The sequence below is a fragment of the Oncorhynchus keta genome, chromosome 27 (assembly GCF_023373465.1).
Source record: "Oncorhynchus keta strain PuntledgeMale-10-30-2019 chromosome 27, Oket_V2, whole genome shotgun sequence".
In the NCBI taxonomy this organism is placed as follows: domain Eukaryota; kingdom Metazoa; phylum Chordata; class Actinopteri; order Salmoniformes; family Salmonidae; genus Oncorhynchus; species Oncorhynchus keta.
The window spans coordinates 17,107,657-17,123,836 of NC_068447.1; the positions used below are offsets into that span (position 1 = coordinate 17,107,657).

A 16,180-nucleotide genomic window follows, 5' to 3' on the forward strand; every position below is an offset into this window, starting at 1 on the left:
AGACTTTTCTAAATGTCGCCATTTTCGTAATGGTCAAAATGAATTGAAGACATTGCAAATGTACGAGGCTATTTCTCGGTCCGAGAACCTTCTAGAGCCACCTAACTCACCACGCACTATCGACCCGAGGTCTAGAACAGGTTTCTAAAGTTTGAACTCTAGGTCTGACGGTTCTTTTTAGCTCGAACAAAGCTAACTATTGGAGGCACTGTCTGTCTCTACAAACCCCAATACGTCCCTCCTTCCAAGTTGTGTGTCTGTGTGATTTAGTTTTCCTTTGAAATTTTATGGGAAAAATGACTGATTTACAGTTCATGGGGGTTGCCTAATCACACATATGAAGTTTTGGACAGATCTGACTTTTTTAACCCCTCGAAACAGCCCCTGAGACACCAATTAAGGCACTTCCGGTTGGCACAGGAAGCTATAAGTCAACACATATCCTCACTGGGCTATGCTTTTACAGAATCCTGAGTTTTAAGTCCTTACGTTAAGAATTGACTGATTTACACAGGGTTTAATGCACTATGTCTATCAAACTGCAGGCAGGTAATGGAAAAACACTTTTAGGGTGATTTTAACCACTTCCGGTTGGTCCAGGAAGCTTAGAATCAACACAGGTAGACCTCACACTGGCCTGATGGACTGTTACCAAAGACAGGTTCATACGGCATTCATAACCCATATAGACCTCAGGTTGAATTTAGGGGTAAAGGCAATGTATTCCTATGGGGAGAGAAGTCAATGCAAACTCTTTGAAGTAAACACCTTCTTTTAACTATTAAGGGTTAATGCCACACGGTCAACGTTAGGCTTGCACGGATCGGAAGGACCTTAGGAACATACCTGAGGTCGAATTGTGCTTCTCACCCTAACGGTTCTCTCACTGTCACCCAAAAGCAAATGACGTTGTGGGGCAGGCTTCATTTTGGGCCTACTTTTCTAATGGTCGCTGCGCTCAGACCGAGCGAGCTACGGTCAAGCGGGATATCTCGTTGAACTCGGCACTGCCTAGACATTATGTTTATGCCATTGCCTGCTCTCTGTGTCTTTGAGAACCACACTTTTTCACTCCATCCTTGCTGTGTGTGCGTGTGAGAGCTTTTCTTTGACATCTGCTGGGAGAAATGACTGATTTACAGTTTAGGAGGGTTACCTGGTCACACATATGAAGTTTTGGAGAGATGTGACTTTTCTAACCCTTCAAAACAGACAGTGTGACCCAATTAAAGGCACTTCCGGTTGGCACAGGAAGCTATAAGTAAACACATGTCTTGATTGACATAGCCACTTACAGAATCCTGAGTTTTAAGTCTTTAAGTTAAGAATTGACTGATCTACACAGGGTTGAATGCACTATGTCTATCAAACTGCATGCAGTGTATGGATCAACACTGATAAGGTGATTTCAACCACTTCCGGTTGCTTCAGGAAGCTTATAATTGGCACAGGTAGACCTCATAGTGGTCTGATGGACTGTCATAGAAGACAGGTTCATAAGTCATTCATAACCCACATAGGCTTCAGGTTGAATTTAGGGGTGCAGGCAATGTATTCCTATGGGGAGAGAAGTCAATGCAAACTCTTTGAAGTAAACACCTTATTTTAACTATTAAGGGTTAATGCCACATGGTCAAGGTTAGGCTTGCACGGATCAGGAGGACCTTAGGAACGTACCTGAGGTCGAATTGTGCTTCTCACCCTAACGGTTCTCTCACTGTCACCCAAAAGCAAATGACGTTGTGGGGCAGGCTTCATTTTGGGCCTACTTTTCTAATGGTCGCTGCGCTCAGACCGAGCGAGCTACGGTCAAGCGGGATATCTCGTTGAACTCGGCACGGCCTAGAGATTATGTTTATGCCATTGCCTGCTCTCTGTGTCTTTGAGAACCGCACTTTTTCACTCCATCCTTGCTGTGTGTGCGTGTGAGAGCTTTTCTTTGACATCTGTTGGGAGAAATGACTGATTTACAGTTCATGAGGGTTACCTAGTCACACATATGAAGTTTTGAAAAGATCTGACCTTTTTAACCCTTGGAAACTGCCACTGTGACATCATTAAAGGCACTTCCGGTTGGCACAGGAAGCTATAAGTAAACCCATGTCTTGATTGACATAGAAACTTACAGAATCCTGAGTTTTAAGTCCTTACGTTAAGAATTGACTGATTTACGATCTACACAGGGTTGAATGTAGTCATTTTCACCTTTGAAGGTTATGTACATCAAAACACCTTTTGGGTCAATTTAACCACTTCCGGTTGCTTCAGGAAGCTTAGAATCGGCACAGGTAGACCTCATAGTGAGCTGATGGACTGTCATAGAAGACAGGTTCATAAGGCATTCATAACCCACATAGGCCTCAGGTTGAATTTAGAGGTGCAGGCAATGTATTCCTATGGGGAGAGAAGTCAATGCAAACTGTTTGAAGTAAACACCTTATTTTAACTGTTAAGGGTTAATGCCACACGGTCAAGGTTAGGCTTGCACGGATCGGGAGGACCTCAGGAACGTACCTGAGGTCGAATTGTGCTTCTCACCCTAACGGTTCTCTCACTGTCACCCAAAAGCAAATTACATTGAGGGCCAGGCTTCCTTTTGCGCCTTCTTTTTCAAGGTCGCTGCACTCAGAGCGAGCTACGGTCAAGCGGGCGTCTCGTTGAACTCTGCACAGCCTGGAGACTATGGTGATGCCATTTTTGTGTTGATTTCAGAATGCCATTTTGGTGATGGTCCCTCTCCGTTTAAACATATTGCTAATGTACAAAAGTCAACTAGCAAGTCAGTGTCCACCAGTCAATTAGATGTCATTCTGACACCAAACTGATACCAATTGACACCAAACCCACTTTTTCCAACTCATTTAGAAGCCAACTATCACATATGTCAGAGCAGGCCCATAATTCACAGCGCCATTAGTTTAAAACATAATAAAAACGTAAAACACATAGTTACGTTCTAGCTGCGGGTCCAGGTCAGACATTATGTGAAGGCCTATGTGAGGCGACCCCGAATCCCGAGTTTCGGCTCGATAGGTCCTTCGGTGCCCGAGTAAAACCCTAATTGGTGCTGAAAATCCATTTTTTTCAATGCCTTGCTATGGGGTCCTTGAATGAGCTATCGGACCGAAACGTTGGGGTCCGTCTCTATGGCCCGAGCCGGTTTCAATGCACCTAGTCTTGTGTCTCTGAGACTTTTCTAAATGTCGCCATTTTCGTAATGGTCAAAATGAATTGAAGACATTGCAAATGTACGAGGCTATTTCTCGGTCCGAGAACCTTCTAGAGCCACCTAACTCACCACGCACTATCGACCCGAGGCCTAGAACAGGTTTCTAAAGTTTCGGAACTCTAGGTCTGACGGTTCTTTTTTAGCTCGAACAAAGCTAACTATTGGAGGCACTGTCTGTCTCTACAAACCCCAATACGTCCCTCCTTCCAAGTTGTGTGTCTGTGTGATTTAGTTTTCCTTTGAAATTTTATGGGAAAAATGACTGATTTACAGTTCATGGGGTTGCCTAATCACACATATGAAGTTTTGGACAGATCTGACTTTTTTAACCCCTCGAAACAGCCCCTGAGACACCAATTAAGGCACTTCCGGTTGTCACAGGAAGCTATAAGTCAACACATATCCTCACTGGGCTATGCTTTTACAGAATCCTGAGTTTTAAGTCCTTACGTTAAGAATTGACTGATTTACACAGGGTTGAATGCACTATGTCTATCAAACTGCAGGCAGGTAATGGAAAAACACTTTTAGGGTGATTTTAACCACTTCCGGTTGGTCCAGGAAGCTTAGAATCAACACAGGTAGACCTCATACTGGCCTGATGGACTGTTACCAAAGACAGGTTCATACGGCATTCATAACCCATATAGACTTCAGGTTGAATTTAGGGGTAAAGGCAATGTATTCCTATGGGGAGAGAAGTCAATGCAAACTCTTTGAAGTAAACACCTTCTTTTAACTATTAAGGGTTAATGCCACACGGTCAACGTTAGGCTTGCACGGATCGGAAGGACCTTAGGAACATACCTGAGGTCGAATTGTGTTTCTCACCTAACGGTTCTCTCACTGTCACCCAAAAGCAAATGACGTTGTGGGGCAGGCTTCATTTTGGGCCTACTTTTCTAATGGTCGCTGCGCTCAGATCGAGCGAGCTACGGTCAAGCGGGATATCTCGTTGAACTCGGCACGGCCTAGACATTATGTTTATGCCATTGCCTGCTCTCTGTGTCTTTAAGAACCACACTTTTTCACTCCATCCTTGCTGTGTGTGCGTGTGAGAGCTTTTCTTTGACATCTGCTGGGAGAAATGACTGATTTACAGTTCATGAGGGTTACCTAGTCACACATATGAAGTTTTGAAAAGATCTGACCTTTTTAACCCATGGAAACTGCCACTGTGACACCATTAAAGGCACTTCCGGTTGGCACAGGAAGCTATAAATAAACTCATATCATGATTGGGGTATGCCTTTACAGAATCCTGAGTTTTAAGTCTTTACGTTAAGAACTGAGTTATTTACGGAGGGTTTAGTGAGTGTGTGTTATTTCAGAAAATCATAGAAAATCACAGAAATCTCGCAGAGCTCCGCAGCACACTTTAAAAAGATTCGTAAGAACAACCTGCAACTGGATCTGTAACCGTTGAAAAAAAAAAAAAACACCTATCCGTGAACATCACCAAGGTGTCGTTGTACGATTTCTCTTAAATGACGATAGATAAATGGCTGGTTCTTTTTTATTGACACCGGAGGCTCCTTGACTTTGACGTGAAGTGGAAAAATAATTTCTCTATTTTCATTTTGGACCTTTAATCCCAGATAAATGGCCATAACTCAAAAACCGTTGAGGCCTAGACGCCATCTTGTTCGGGGCCAACTGCCCATTATGCCGCCCCTACGCTCACCGAGTTTCGGCTTCTAAATATTTTCAGTTTTCGAGATAAGGCCCCGTCGTGAATCGTGATGTTTTGTAGCAATAGCCATATGATTGCTTATGCCCTCTTGTGGGAATTTCCGGGACATGGGAAAAATGACATAAATCTTATTATTTTTGTAAACGGAAACCGAATGTCCGACAACGTTCATTTGATGACTTCCTGGTAGGTCCGGCCCTGCCGCTCGGCCCGACGCCGTCCGCGAATTTTACAAACGATTTCGGACGTCTAGTAAGGGACCGTACATTTGCAATATGGACTTTCTCACTAACCATACAGGTACTGCCGAATTCTTCCCTTAATGTATGCAAAGACCTGTGTGTTGTCCTTGTTAATGCAAAGACCTGTGTGTTGTCCTTGTTAATGCAAAGACCTGTGTGTTGTCCTTGTTAATGCAAAGACCTGTGTGTTGTCCTTGTTAATGCAAAGACCTGTGTGTTGTCCTTGTTAATGCAAAGACCTGTGTGTTGTCCTTGTTAATGCAAAGACCTGTGTGTTGTCCTTGTTAATGCAAAGACCTGTGTGTTGTCCTTGTTAATGCAAAGACCTGTGTGTTGTCCTTGTTAATGCAAAGACCTGTGTGTTGTCCTTGTTAATGCAAAGACCTGTGTGTTGTCCTTGTTAATGCAAAGACCTGTGTGTTGTCCTTGTTAATGCAAAGACCTGTGTGTTGTCCTTGTTAATGCAAAGACCTGTGTGTTGTCCTTGTTAATGCAAAGACCTGTGTGTTGTCCTTGTTAATGCAAAGACCTGTGTGTTGTCCTTGTTAATGCAAAGACCTGTGTGTTGTCCTTGTTAATGCAAAGACCTGTGTGTTGTCCTTGTTAATGCAAAGACCTGTGTGTTGTCCTTGTTAATGCAAAGACCTGTGTGTTGTCCTTGTTAATGCAAAGACCTGTGTGTTGTCCTTGTTAATGCAAAGACCTGTGTGTTGTCCTTGTTAATGCAAAGACCTGTGTGTTGTCCTTGTTAATGCAAAGACCTGTGTGTTGTCCTTGTTAATGCAAAGACCTGTGTGTTGTCCTTGTTAATGCAAAGACCTGTGTGTTGTCCTTGTTAATGCAAAGACCTGTGTGTTGTCCTTGTTAATGCAAAGACCTGTGTGTTGTCCTTGTTAATGCAAAGACCTGTGTGTTGTCCTTGTTAATGCAAAGACCTGTGTGTTGTCCTTGTTAATGCAAAGACCTGTGTGTTGTCCTTGTTAATGCAAAGACCTGTGTGTTGTCCTTGTTAATGGAAAGACCTGTGTGTTGTCCTTGTTAATGCAAAGACCTGTGTGTTGTCCTTGTTAATGGAAAGACCTGTGTGTTGTCCTTGTTAATGCAAAGACCTGTGTGTTGTCCTTGTTAATGGAAAGACCTGTGTGTTGTCCTTGTTAATGCAAAGACCTGTGTGTTGTCCTTGTTAATGGAAAGACCTGTGTGTTGTCCTTGTTAATGCAAAGACCTGTGTGTTGTCCTTGTTAATGCAAAGACCTGTGTGTTGTCCTTGTTAATGCAAAGACCTGTGTGTTGTCCTTGTTAATGCAAAGACCTGTGTGTTGTCCTTGTTAATGCAAAGACCTGTGTGTTGTCGTTGTTAATGCAGACAGAGAAGAGCTCCAACTTCTTAATCATAGCCTCAATTTTGTCCCACACATTGAATATAGTTGCAGAGAGTCCATATGTATTCCTTGATTCAGATCATTCTGGTGATTTAAAAACATCACCCAGATAGGCCAGTCGTATGAGAAACTCGTCATCTTGCAAGCAGTCAGACAAGTGAAAATGATGGTCAGTAAAGAACTTTAAGCTCGTCTCTCAATTTAAAAAAACGTGTCAATACTTTTCTCCTTGATAACTAACGCACTTCTGTATGTTGTAAAAGCGTTACATGGTTGCTGCCCATATCATTGCATAGTGCAGAAAATACACGAGAGTTCAGAGGCCTTGCTTTAACAAAGTTAACCATTTTCACTGTAGTGTGCAAAATGTCTTTGAAGCTGTCAGGCTTTCCTTTGGCAGCAAGAGCCTCTCAGTGGATGCTGCAGTCTACCCAAGTGGCGTCGGGTGCAACTGCTGGCACACACGTTACCACTCCACTATGTCTCCCGGTCATGGCTTTTGCGCCATCAGTACAGACACCAACATGAGCAGCAGCTCCGTTTGGCTTCATGCGGTATGAATTAGTGGAATTGGGGGATTGTCAGGAGGGATTTTGGGGGGGGTCTGTTGGGTTGGTGGGTCCTGTGTTGTCTGTCCCGTTGAGGTTGTGGTTCACCACCCTCCTCTGCCCACTGCCCCCTTCAACCCCACCATCCTTCACGCCCCTCCTCTGCCCCTTCTCCCCCACTAGGTATGTATGTATGTATGTATGTATGTATGTATGTATGGATGTATGGATGTATGGATGTATGGATGTATGGATGTATGGATGGATGGATGGATGGATGGATGGATGGATGGATGGATGGATGGAAAGGATGATTTACAAGTAAAAACAGAGTCATAATGTGTTCTTATAGCAGTGTTTTCCACACGCGAGCTGTCCAGAGCAAAAGAAGGGCCCACCAATCTACTCGCTGAGCTTATTTATTTTAGGAAAAGTGATTTACAAAAGTAAACGTTCAATAGTGAACACTAGCAATATCTCGACCACTACAAATCTGACAAACCCGACAATCTGGACCTTCTCTTTCTAAAATTATCATCCAAAATTGTTGCAACCCCTATTACTAGCTTGTTCAACCTCTCTTTCGTATCGTCTGAGATCCTCAAAGATTGGAAATCTGCCGCAGTCATCTCCCTCCTCAAAGGGGGAGACACTCTAGACCCAAACTGCTACAGACCTATATCTATCCTACCCTGCCCTGCCCTGCCTCTAGACCCAAACTGCTACAGACCTATATCTATCCTACCCTGCCCTGCCCTGCCTCTAGACCCAAACTGCTACAGACCTATATCTATCCTACCCTGCCCTGCCCTGCCTCTATCTATCCTACCCTGCCCTGCCCTGCCTCTAGACCCAAACTGCTACAGACCTATATCTATCCTACCCTGCCCTGCCCTGCCTCTAGACCCAAACTGTTACAGACCTATATCTATCCTACCCTGCCCTGCCCTGCCTCTAGACCCAAACTGTTACAGACCTATATCTATCCTACCCTGCCCTGCCCTGCCCTGCCTCTAGACCCAAACTGCTACAGACCTATATCTATCCTACCCTGCCTTTCTAAGGTCTTCGAAAGCCAAGTTAACAAACAGATCACCGACCATTTCAAATCCCACCGTACCTTCTCTGCTATGCAATCTGGTTTCCGAGCTGGTCATGGGTACACCTCAGCCACGCTCAAGGTCCTAAACGATATAATAACCGCCATCGATAAGAGACAATACTATGCAGCTGTATTCATCGACCTGGCCAAGGCTTTCGACTCTGTCAATCACCACATTCTTATTGGCAGACTCAACAGCCTTGGTTTCTCAAATGATGGCCTCGCCTGGTTCACCAACTACTTTTCAGACAGAGTTCAGTGTGTCAAATCGGAGGGCCTGTTTTCCGGATCTCTGGCAGTCTCTGGGGTTACCACAGGGTTCAATTCTCGGGCCGACTGTCTTCTCTGTATACATTCTCTCTACTACCGCATGGTAAGTGGTACCGGAGTGCCAAGTTTAGGACACAATCTTTATTATGATATTTTGTTATATTACTAAATTATGTTTTCTATTTAAAATCCTTACTGCCATGGTATTTTAATGGTTTCATGAGAATGACCCACGCCGAGGAACTTAACTTTCCTGTTCCTCTGCTGTTTCCTGAAGTCCACGATAATCTCCTTTTGTTTTGTTAACGTTGAGTGAGAGGTTGTTTTCCTGACACCACACTCAGAGTGCCCTCTTGTCGTTGTTGGTAATCAAGCTCACTACTGTTGTCTGTAAACTTGATAATTGAGTTGGCGGCATGCATGGCCACGCAGTCATTGGTGAACAGGGAGTACAGGAGGGGGCTGAGCACGCACCCTTGTGGGGCCCCAGTGTTGAGGATCAGCGAAGTGGAGATATTGTTTCCTACCTTCACCACCTGGGGGCGGCCAGTCAGGAAGTCAAGGACCCAGTTGCGCAGAGCGGGGTTGAGACCCAGGGCCTCAAGCTTAATGATGAGCTTGGAGGGTACTATCGTGTTGATTGCTGAGCTGTAATCAATGAGCAGCATTCTTACGTAGGTATTCCTCTTGTCCAGATGGGATAGGGCATTGTGATGGCGATTGCATCGTCTGTGGACTTGTTGGGGCGGTATGCAAACTGAAGTAGGTCTAGGGTGGCAGGTAAGGTGGTGGTGACATGATCCTAGGGGGGCAACAGTGAGCGCTGTTACCTTCAAGTAGGTTTTGGTTTTGCTAAGGCATTGTGGATAGCGGATGGGCATAAGCATATGCCTCTGATAGACTTTGACATTTTAAATTTTAAATAACTTTGAAATTTGACATTTGAGAAACATGGATGAACATCTAATTCTGATGTGAGACTGTGAGAGCTTGTAGAGTGGAGAGCCTCATTCGGGTCCAAATATGATAATTAGGGCCCTCACGGATTCCAGGCATTGAAATGGAATTCAACAACATTAAAAATGTATTGATCTTTGTAGGGAATTTACTAAAAGTACTGTGTGGCTAAGTTGGTGCTGCTTTAAAGCAGTATCCAAATGTATATTGGCAGCAACCATGTAATGCTTTTACAACATACATAAGTGTGCTAGTTATCAAGGAGTAAAATAATTTAAACATGGTTTAGAATCGAGAGACGACCTTAAAGCTTTCTTTACTGACCATAATTTTCACTTGTCTGACTGCTTGCATGATGATGACTTTCTCACACGACTGGCCTATCTGGGTGATGTTTTTTCTCACCTGAATGACCTGAATCTAGGCTTACAGAGTCTCTCCACAACTATATTCAATGAGCAGGACAAAATTGAGGCTATGATTTAAGAATTTGAAGCTCTTCTCTGTCTGCATTAACAAGGACAACACACAGGTCTTTCCATCATTGTATGTAAAATAAACTCACGCTTACGGACAATGTCAAATGCGATATAGCGAAGCACCTGAGTGAGTTGGGTGCGCAATTATGCAGGTACTTTCCCTAAACAGATGACACAAACAACTGGATTCATTATCCCTAGAACGCCATCATCCCGGAGTCGCCTCTTCACTGTTGACGTTGAGACCGGTGTTTTGAGGGTACTATTTAATGAAGCTGCCAGTTGAGGACTTGTAAGGCGTCTGTTTCTCAAACTAGACACTAATGTACTTGTCCTCTTGCTCAGTTATGCACCAGGGCCGCCCACTCCTCTTTCTATCCTGGTTAGAGCCAGTTTGCGCTGTTCTGTGAAGGGAGTAGTACACAGCGTTGTATGAGATCTTCAGTTTCTTGGAAATTTCTCACATGGAATAGCTTTAATTTCTCAGAACAAGAATAGACTGACGAATTTCGGAAGAAAGGTCTTTGTTTCTGGCCATTTTGAGCCTGTAATCGAACCCACAAATGCTGATGCTCCAGATACTCAAACTAGTCTAAAGAAGGCCAGTTTTATTGCTTCTTTAATTAGCACAACAGTTTTCAGCTGTGCTAACATAATTGCAAAAGGGTTTTCTAATGATCAATTCGTCTTTTAAAATGATAAACTTGGATTAGCTAACACAACGTACCATTGGAACACAGGAGTATTGGTTGCTGATAATGGGCCTCTGTACGCCTATGTAGATATTCCATTAAAAATCAACCGTTTCCAGCTACAATAGTCATTTACAACATTAACAATGTCTACACTGCATTTCTGATCACTTTGATGTTATTTTAATAGACAAAAAAGGTGCTTTAAAAAACAAGTATTTCTAAGTGACCCCAAACTTTTCAACGGTAGTGTATGTGAGAGTGGATTCTCGGCCCTCACTTGCATGAAAACTAAATACAGGCACAGACTGTGTGTGGAAAATTATTTTAAGACAGACTCTCTCCAATGCAACCCAACATTGCAGAGTTATGTGCATCCTTTCAAGCACACCCTTCTCATTAACCTGTGGTAAGTTATTCACAATTTTCAATGAACAAATAAGGTTTTATATGTAAGATTGTAAAATAAAGAGCAAAATGGATTATTATTTGTACCCAGGTCCTATAAGAGCTCTTTTTCACTTCCCATGAGCCGGGTCGTGACAACTCGCTCTTATTCTTATGTTTAATAAATGTATCATATTGTGTGTGTGGCAGGCTTACAATGATGGCAAAAAACAACATTTGACCCTGGTGCAAAAGAGGGAGACTATGAAAAGTTTGGGAACCACTGGCCTAGAGTAACATAAACGAATGAACATGCTTTCATGTTCTTTGAAATAATTGTTTTTTAGTTTTCTAATGTTACTTACGACTTTTATAAACACAACCAAATTATTATTCTTCACATAGGAAATATGAAATGGATTTATTACACTGTTAGAATGTTGATGTCTCATTTGACTGGAAGTGTTGGAAATTGGCTTTTGGCCTACTTTGTAGACTTTAGAATTATACAAAACATGTCCTTTACTCTATCTAAACAAATATTTTTTGTTATATTTTTACATGGGTATATTTCCACTAATATTTCTTCATGCAATTCATGCTTTACAATTGTTTATGCAATATTTGTCAAGGCTTGGTGTTTGTTTGTGCACCTTGCAGGTTGATATGCATCTGAAGGGTATGCTAAATGTGACACCCGGCAACATTCTCAACATTCTCTAGCGGGTATTTATAGGCTGAAAGGTCAGGTGGTTCTAGTGTTGATTTGATTTTCAAGATCATGTGGGCTATGGCTGAGGACAGGAACAAGTACAAGAAGTCCCGCTATGACCTCCGCAGATTCATCAAACGAGCAAAAGGACAATCTAGGAGTGAGGTGGAATCATATTACAAAGGCTTTGACGCCCACCGTATGTGGCAGGGGCTACAGTCCATTACGGAATGCAAAGGATTCCGTGATCTTCCAAACGATGCCTCCCTACCAGACGAGCTCAATGCATTTTATGCACGCCTGAACAGTAACAACATTGTGCTGGGTTTGAGGGCTGCCACCGACCCAGAGGACTGGGTGATCTCGCTCTCCGAGGCCAACATGAGTAAGGTCTTTAATAAGCTGGGCCCGACGGTATTCCAGGGCTCGTTCTCAGAGTATGCGCAGAACAGCTGACAGGCATATTCATGGTAATTTTCAACCTCTCCTTGTCCCAGTCTGTAATGACCACCATCATTCCTGTCCCCAATAACTCTAAAGCTTCATGCCACAATGACTACCCGCCTGTAGCACTCACATCTGTAATCATGAAGTGCTATGAGAAGCTGTTTATGGCACACATCAACTTCATCATCCCAGACATCCTAGACCCACTCAAACTTGCATACCGCCCCAACAGCTCCATAGACGACTCAATCTCAATTGCACTCCACACTGCCCTCACCCACCTAGATAAGAGGAATACCAATGTGAGAATGCTGTTCATTCACTACAGCTCCGCATTGAACACCTTTGTCTCCTCCAAGCTCGTCACCAAGTTTAGAACCCTGGGACTGAACACCTCTCTTTGCAACTGGATCCTGGACTTCCTGACGGGCTGACCGCCATGCTGACCCTCAATACGGGGGCCCAACAGGGATGTGTGCTTAGTCCCCTTCTGTACTCCTTATTCACCCACGACTGCGTGGTGATGGACAATACCAACAACATCGCCAAGTGTGCTGACGACACGACAGTGGTAGGTCTGATCACCGGCGACGATGAACCCCTTCCACATCAACAGGGTTGTAGTACAAAGGGTCGAGGACACTCACAGGGCCCTACACACTCATGCACACTGACACTCCAACACACACACATAATATGCACATACATTCATATTGACTCTATACACACGCACAGCCACTCACTTACAATCATCATATAGCCTATGCTGCTGCTACTCTGTTCATCCTATATCCTGATCACCTCACTCCTATACATATTTACCTTTTACAGGGCATTTGGAAAGTATTCAGACCCATGGACTTTTTCCACATTTTGTTACGTTACAGTCTTATTCTAAAATGGATTAAATAAAATGTAAATCCTCGTCAATATACACACAATACCCCATAATGACAAAGCGAAAACAGTTTTTCAGAATTGGTGCTAATTTATAAAAACTAAAAAACGTATTTACATAATTATTCAAACCCATAGCGATGAGACTCGAAATTGAGCTCAGATCCATCCTGTTTCCATTGATCATCTTGATGTTTCTACAACTTGATTGGAGCCCACCTGTGGTAAATTCAATTGATTGGACATGATTTGGAAAGGCGCACATCTGTCTATATAAGGTCCCACAGTTGACAGTGCATGTCAGAGGTCAAAGGAATTGTCCGTAGAGCTCCGAGACAGGATTGTGTCGAGGCACAGATCTGAGGAAGGGTACCAAAAAATGTCTGCAGCATTGAAGATCCCCAAGAACAGAGTGGCCTCCATCATTCTTAAAGGGAAGATGTTTGGAACCACCAAGACTTCCTAGAGCTGGCAGCCTGGCCAAACTGAGCCATCGGGGGAGAAGGGCCATGTTCAGGGAGGTGACCAAGAAGCCGATGGTAACTCTGTCAGAGTTCCTCTGTGGAGATGGGAGGACCTTCAAGAAGGACAACCATCTCTGCAGCACCACCAATCAGGCCTTTATGGTAGAGTGGCCAGACGGAAGCCACTCCTCAGTAAAAGGCACATGAAAGTCCGCTTGGAGTTTGCCAAAAGGCACCTAAAGTACTCTCATTCCATGAAAAGAAGATTCATCTGCCTGATGAAATCAAGATTGAACTCTTTGCCCTGAATGCCAAGCTTCATGTCTGGAGGAAACCTGGCACCATCCCTACAGTAAATCATGGTGCTGACAGCATCATGCTGTGGGGATGTTTTTCAGCGGCAGTTACCGAGAGACTAGTCAGAATCGAGGCAAAGATGAACGGATCAAAGCACAGAGAGATCCTTGATGAAAACCTGCTACAGAGCGCTCAGGACCTCAGACTGGGGTGAAGGTTCACCTTCCAACAGGACAACGACCCTAAGCACACAGCCAAGACAACGCAGGAGTGGCTTCGGGACAAGTCTCTGGATGTCCTTGAGTGGCCCAGCTAGAGCCCGGACTTGAACCCAATCAAACATCTCTGGGAGACCTGAAAATAGCTATGCAGCGACGCTCTCCATCCAACCTTACAGAGCTTGAGAGAATCTGCAGAGAAGAATGGGAGAAACTCTCCAAATACAGGTGTGCCAAGCTTGTAGCATCATACCCAAGAAGACTCGAGGCTGTAATCACTGCCAAAGGTGCTTCAACAAAGTACTGAGTAAAGGGTCTGAATACTTATAGAAATGTGATATTTCTGTAGTTTTTTATTTTTATGCAAAAATGTCTTAACCTGTTTTTGTTTTGTCATTATTGGATATTGTGTGTAGATTCAGGAGGGGAAAAAAACTATGTAATCAATTTTAGAATAAGTCTGTAACGCAACAAAATGTGGAAATAGTCTGAATATTTTCTGAATGCACTGTACTTTCTTGTGTTATTTCTTGTATGTTTTTGTTCTACCTTATGTTATTTTTAGTATTACATTGTTATTGATTACTACATTGTTGGGTTTTGAGCCTGCAAGAAAGGCATTTACGGTTTTGGCAGGAAATTCCGGGTCACCCGGGAGAGAAGGGATTTATTCTCGGGATGGAACATTTGTAAAATACTAGGAAAATATTTAACCCTACCACTTACGTTATATCATGGCAGAGATTGTGTATACCAAGTCATTTGGTCTCTTCTATCTATATAGCAGCATGTATACCTCCACAGTCTATTTTATGGGCCTGTATAGTTGTACGTAAGCCTATACTCATGGTAATTATTTCTGTTCTCTCCATAGAAACACGTTAACACTCGCACGTTCACTGTGAGCAGTCAATACATAGGAATGTGGTGTGTTGAACCCAGTAACTGAATAAACCTGTTCTTAAGATATCTTGGAATACACGTCAAATAACACTATTTGATGCGCCAAATAAGCTTTTAATTTAAAACGTCAAATAACACACTTATATTGTGTGTGCAAGCCAAGCTCAACCATTACGATCACTGTCTAAGCTGTACAATACCGCGTTCTTAATAAGGCACTATTTGTTCGACCGAATGTGAAAACATCTGAATGAGCATTTGAAATTAGATCAGGATCAAACGAGCAGGATCAAAAATGTTTGCAAATATCTTCGATACAGATGTTATCAGCAACTTCTGCAGTACCTAGCTTGCACCAATGCAAACAGGCTGAAAACAATGAAGAGTAGAAACTAGTCATTTTCAATATTCTTAGCAATGATTTAGGAATCCATGTGAATAAGTATTAGCTAGGTAGCCACTTGTTGTACTTCTATTGAAATAACTAGCTAGCCTGCTACTTGAGCCTGTTGCCCAAAACCAACATTATAAGCAGCCAGCTAGCTTCATCTGACTTAACCTGGTCAGGTCAAGCCATAGCATATGTGTAGTGAAGTTAGCCACAATAAGGATTAGCCACAATAGTGGATTTTGCGGTTTGCCTTTTAAAATAAAAGTCCCTCTTTGAAAGTGATGCAGAAGGTTACAATTGGTGAAATCGTGCCATATTTTGACTTGATAATGTTAAACATGGTTGGAGTGTTGGAATGTGGACCAATGAAATGGGGTATCAGTCTACTCGGTGACACCCAGAGAACACAACTGTGAAGAGTTTACGGAAATATTAGCGTCGTAGCTCCTATTGCGGGACTTAGACTGTGGGAAATCACCTCCCCAGTCACCCTATTGTGCATATTGACATTCATATTGCACTGTACAGCCTTACCTAAAGATTAGGGATCAATGAAATGGGATATCAGCCTACTCAGTACCCAAGTGCTTTTTTCCCCAAAGTCCTCCTCAAGAGTTATCAGGCTCCAAAACATCCACTTTGTACAGCTTTTCCTCTGGAATAGTGTTCAATTCACATAGTAGGTTGACTGGTACAATAAATGTGGCTCAATTCACAGTTGTTTCAGAGTCCCGCAATAAGAGCTACGACGCTAATGTTCTCTGTCTGTCACTGAGTAGACTGATACCATGTCATTGATCCACAATCTATAGGTAAGGCTGTACAGTGAAATAAGTATGTCCCCAATGAAATTCTAAAGTCTAATACATT

The 16,180-nt window shown here is 43.1% G+C and overlaps 1 protein-coding gene across 1 annotated transcript in view; it reads left to right on the plus strand.

The window, feature by feature from the left end:
* The window catches only part of LOC118371139 (NUAK family SNF1-like kinase 1), an 85,445-nt gene that overhangs the window by 29,826 nt on the left and 39,439 nt on the right, over positions 1–16,180 (plus strand). The gene's annotated exons all lie outside the window — the stretch shown is intronic.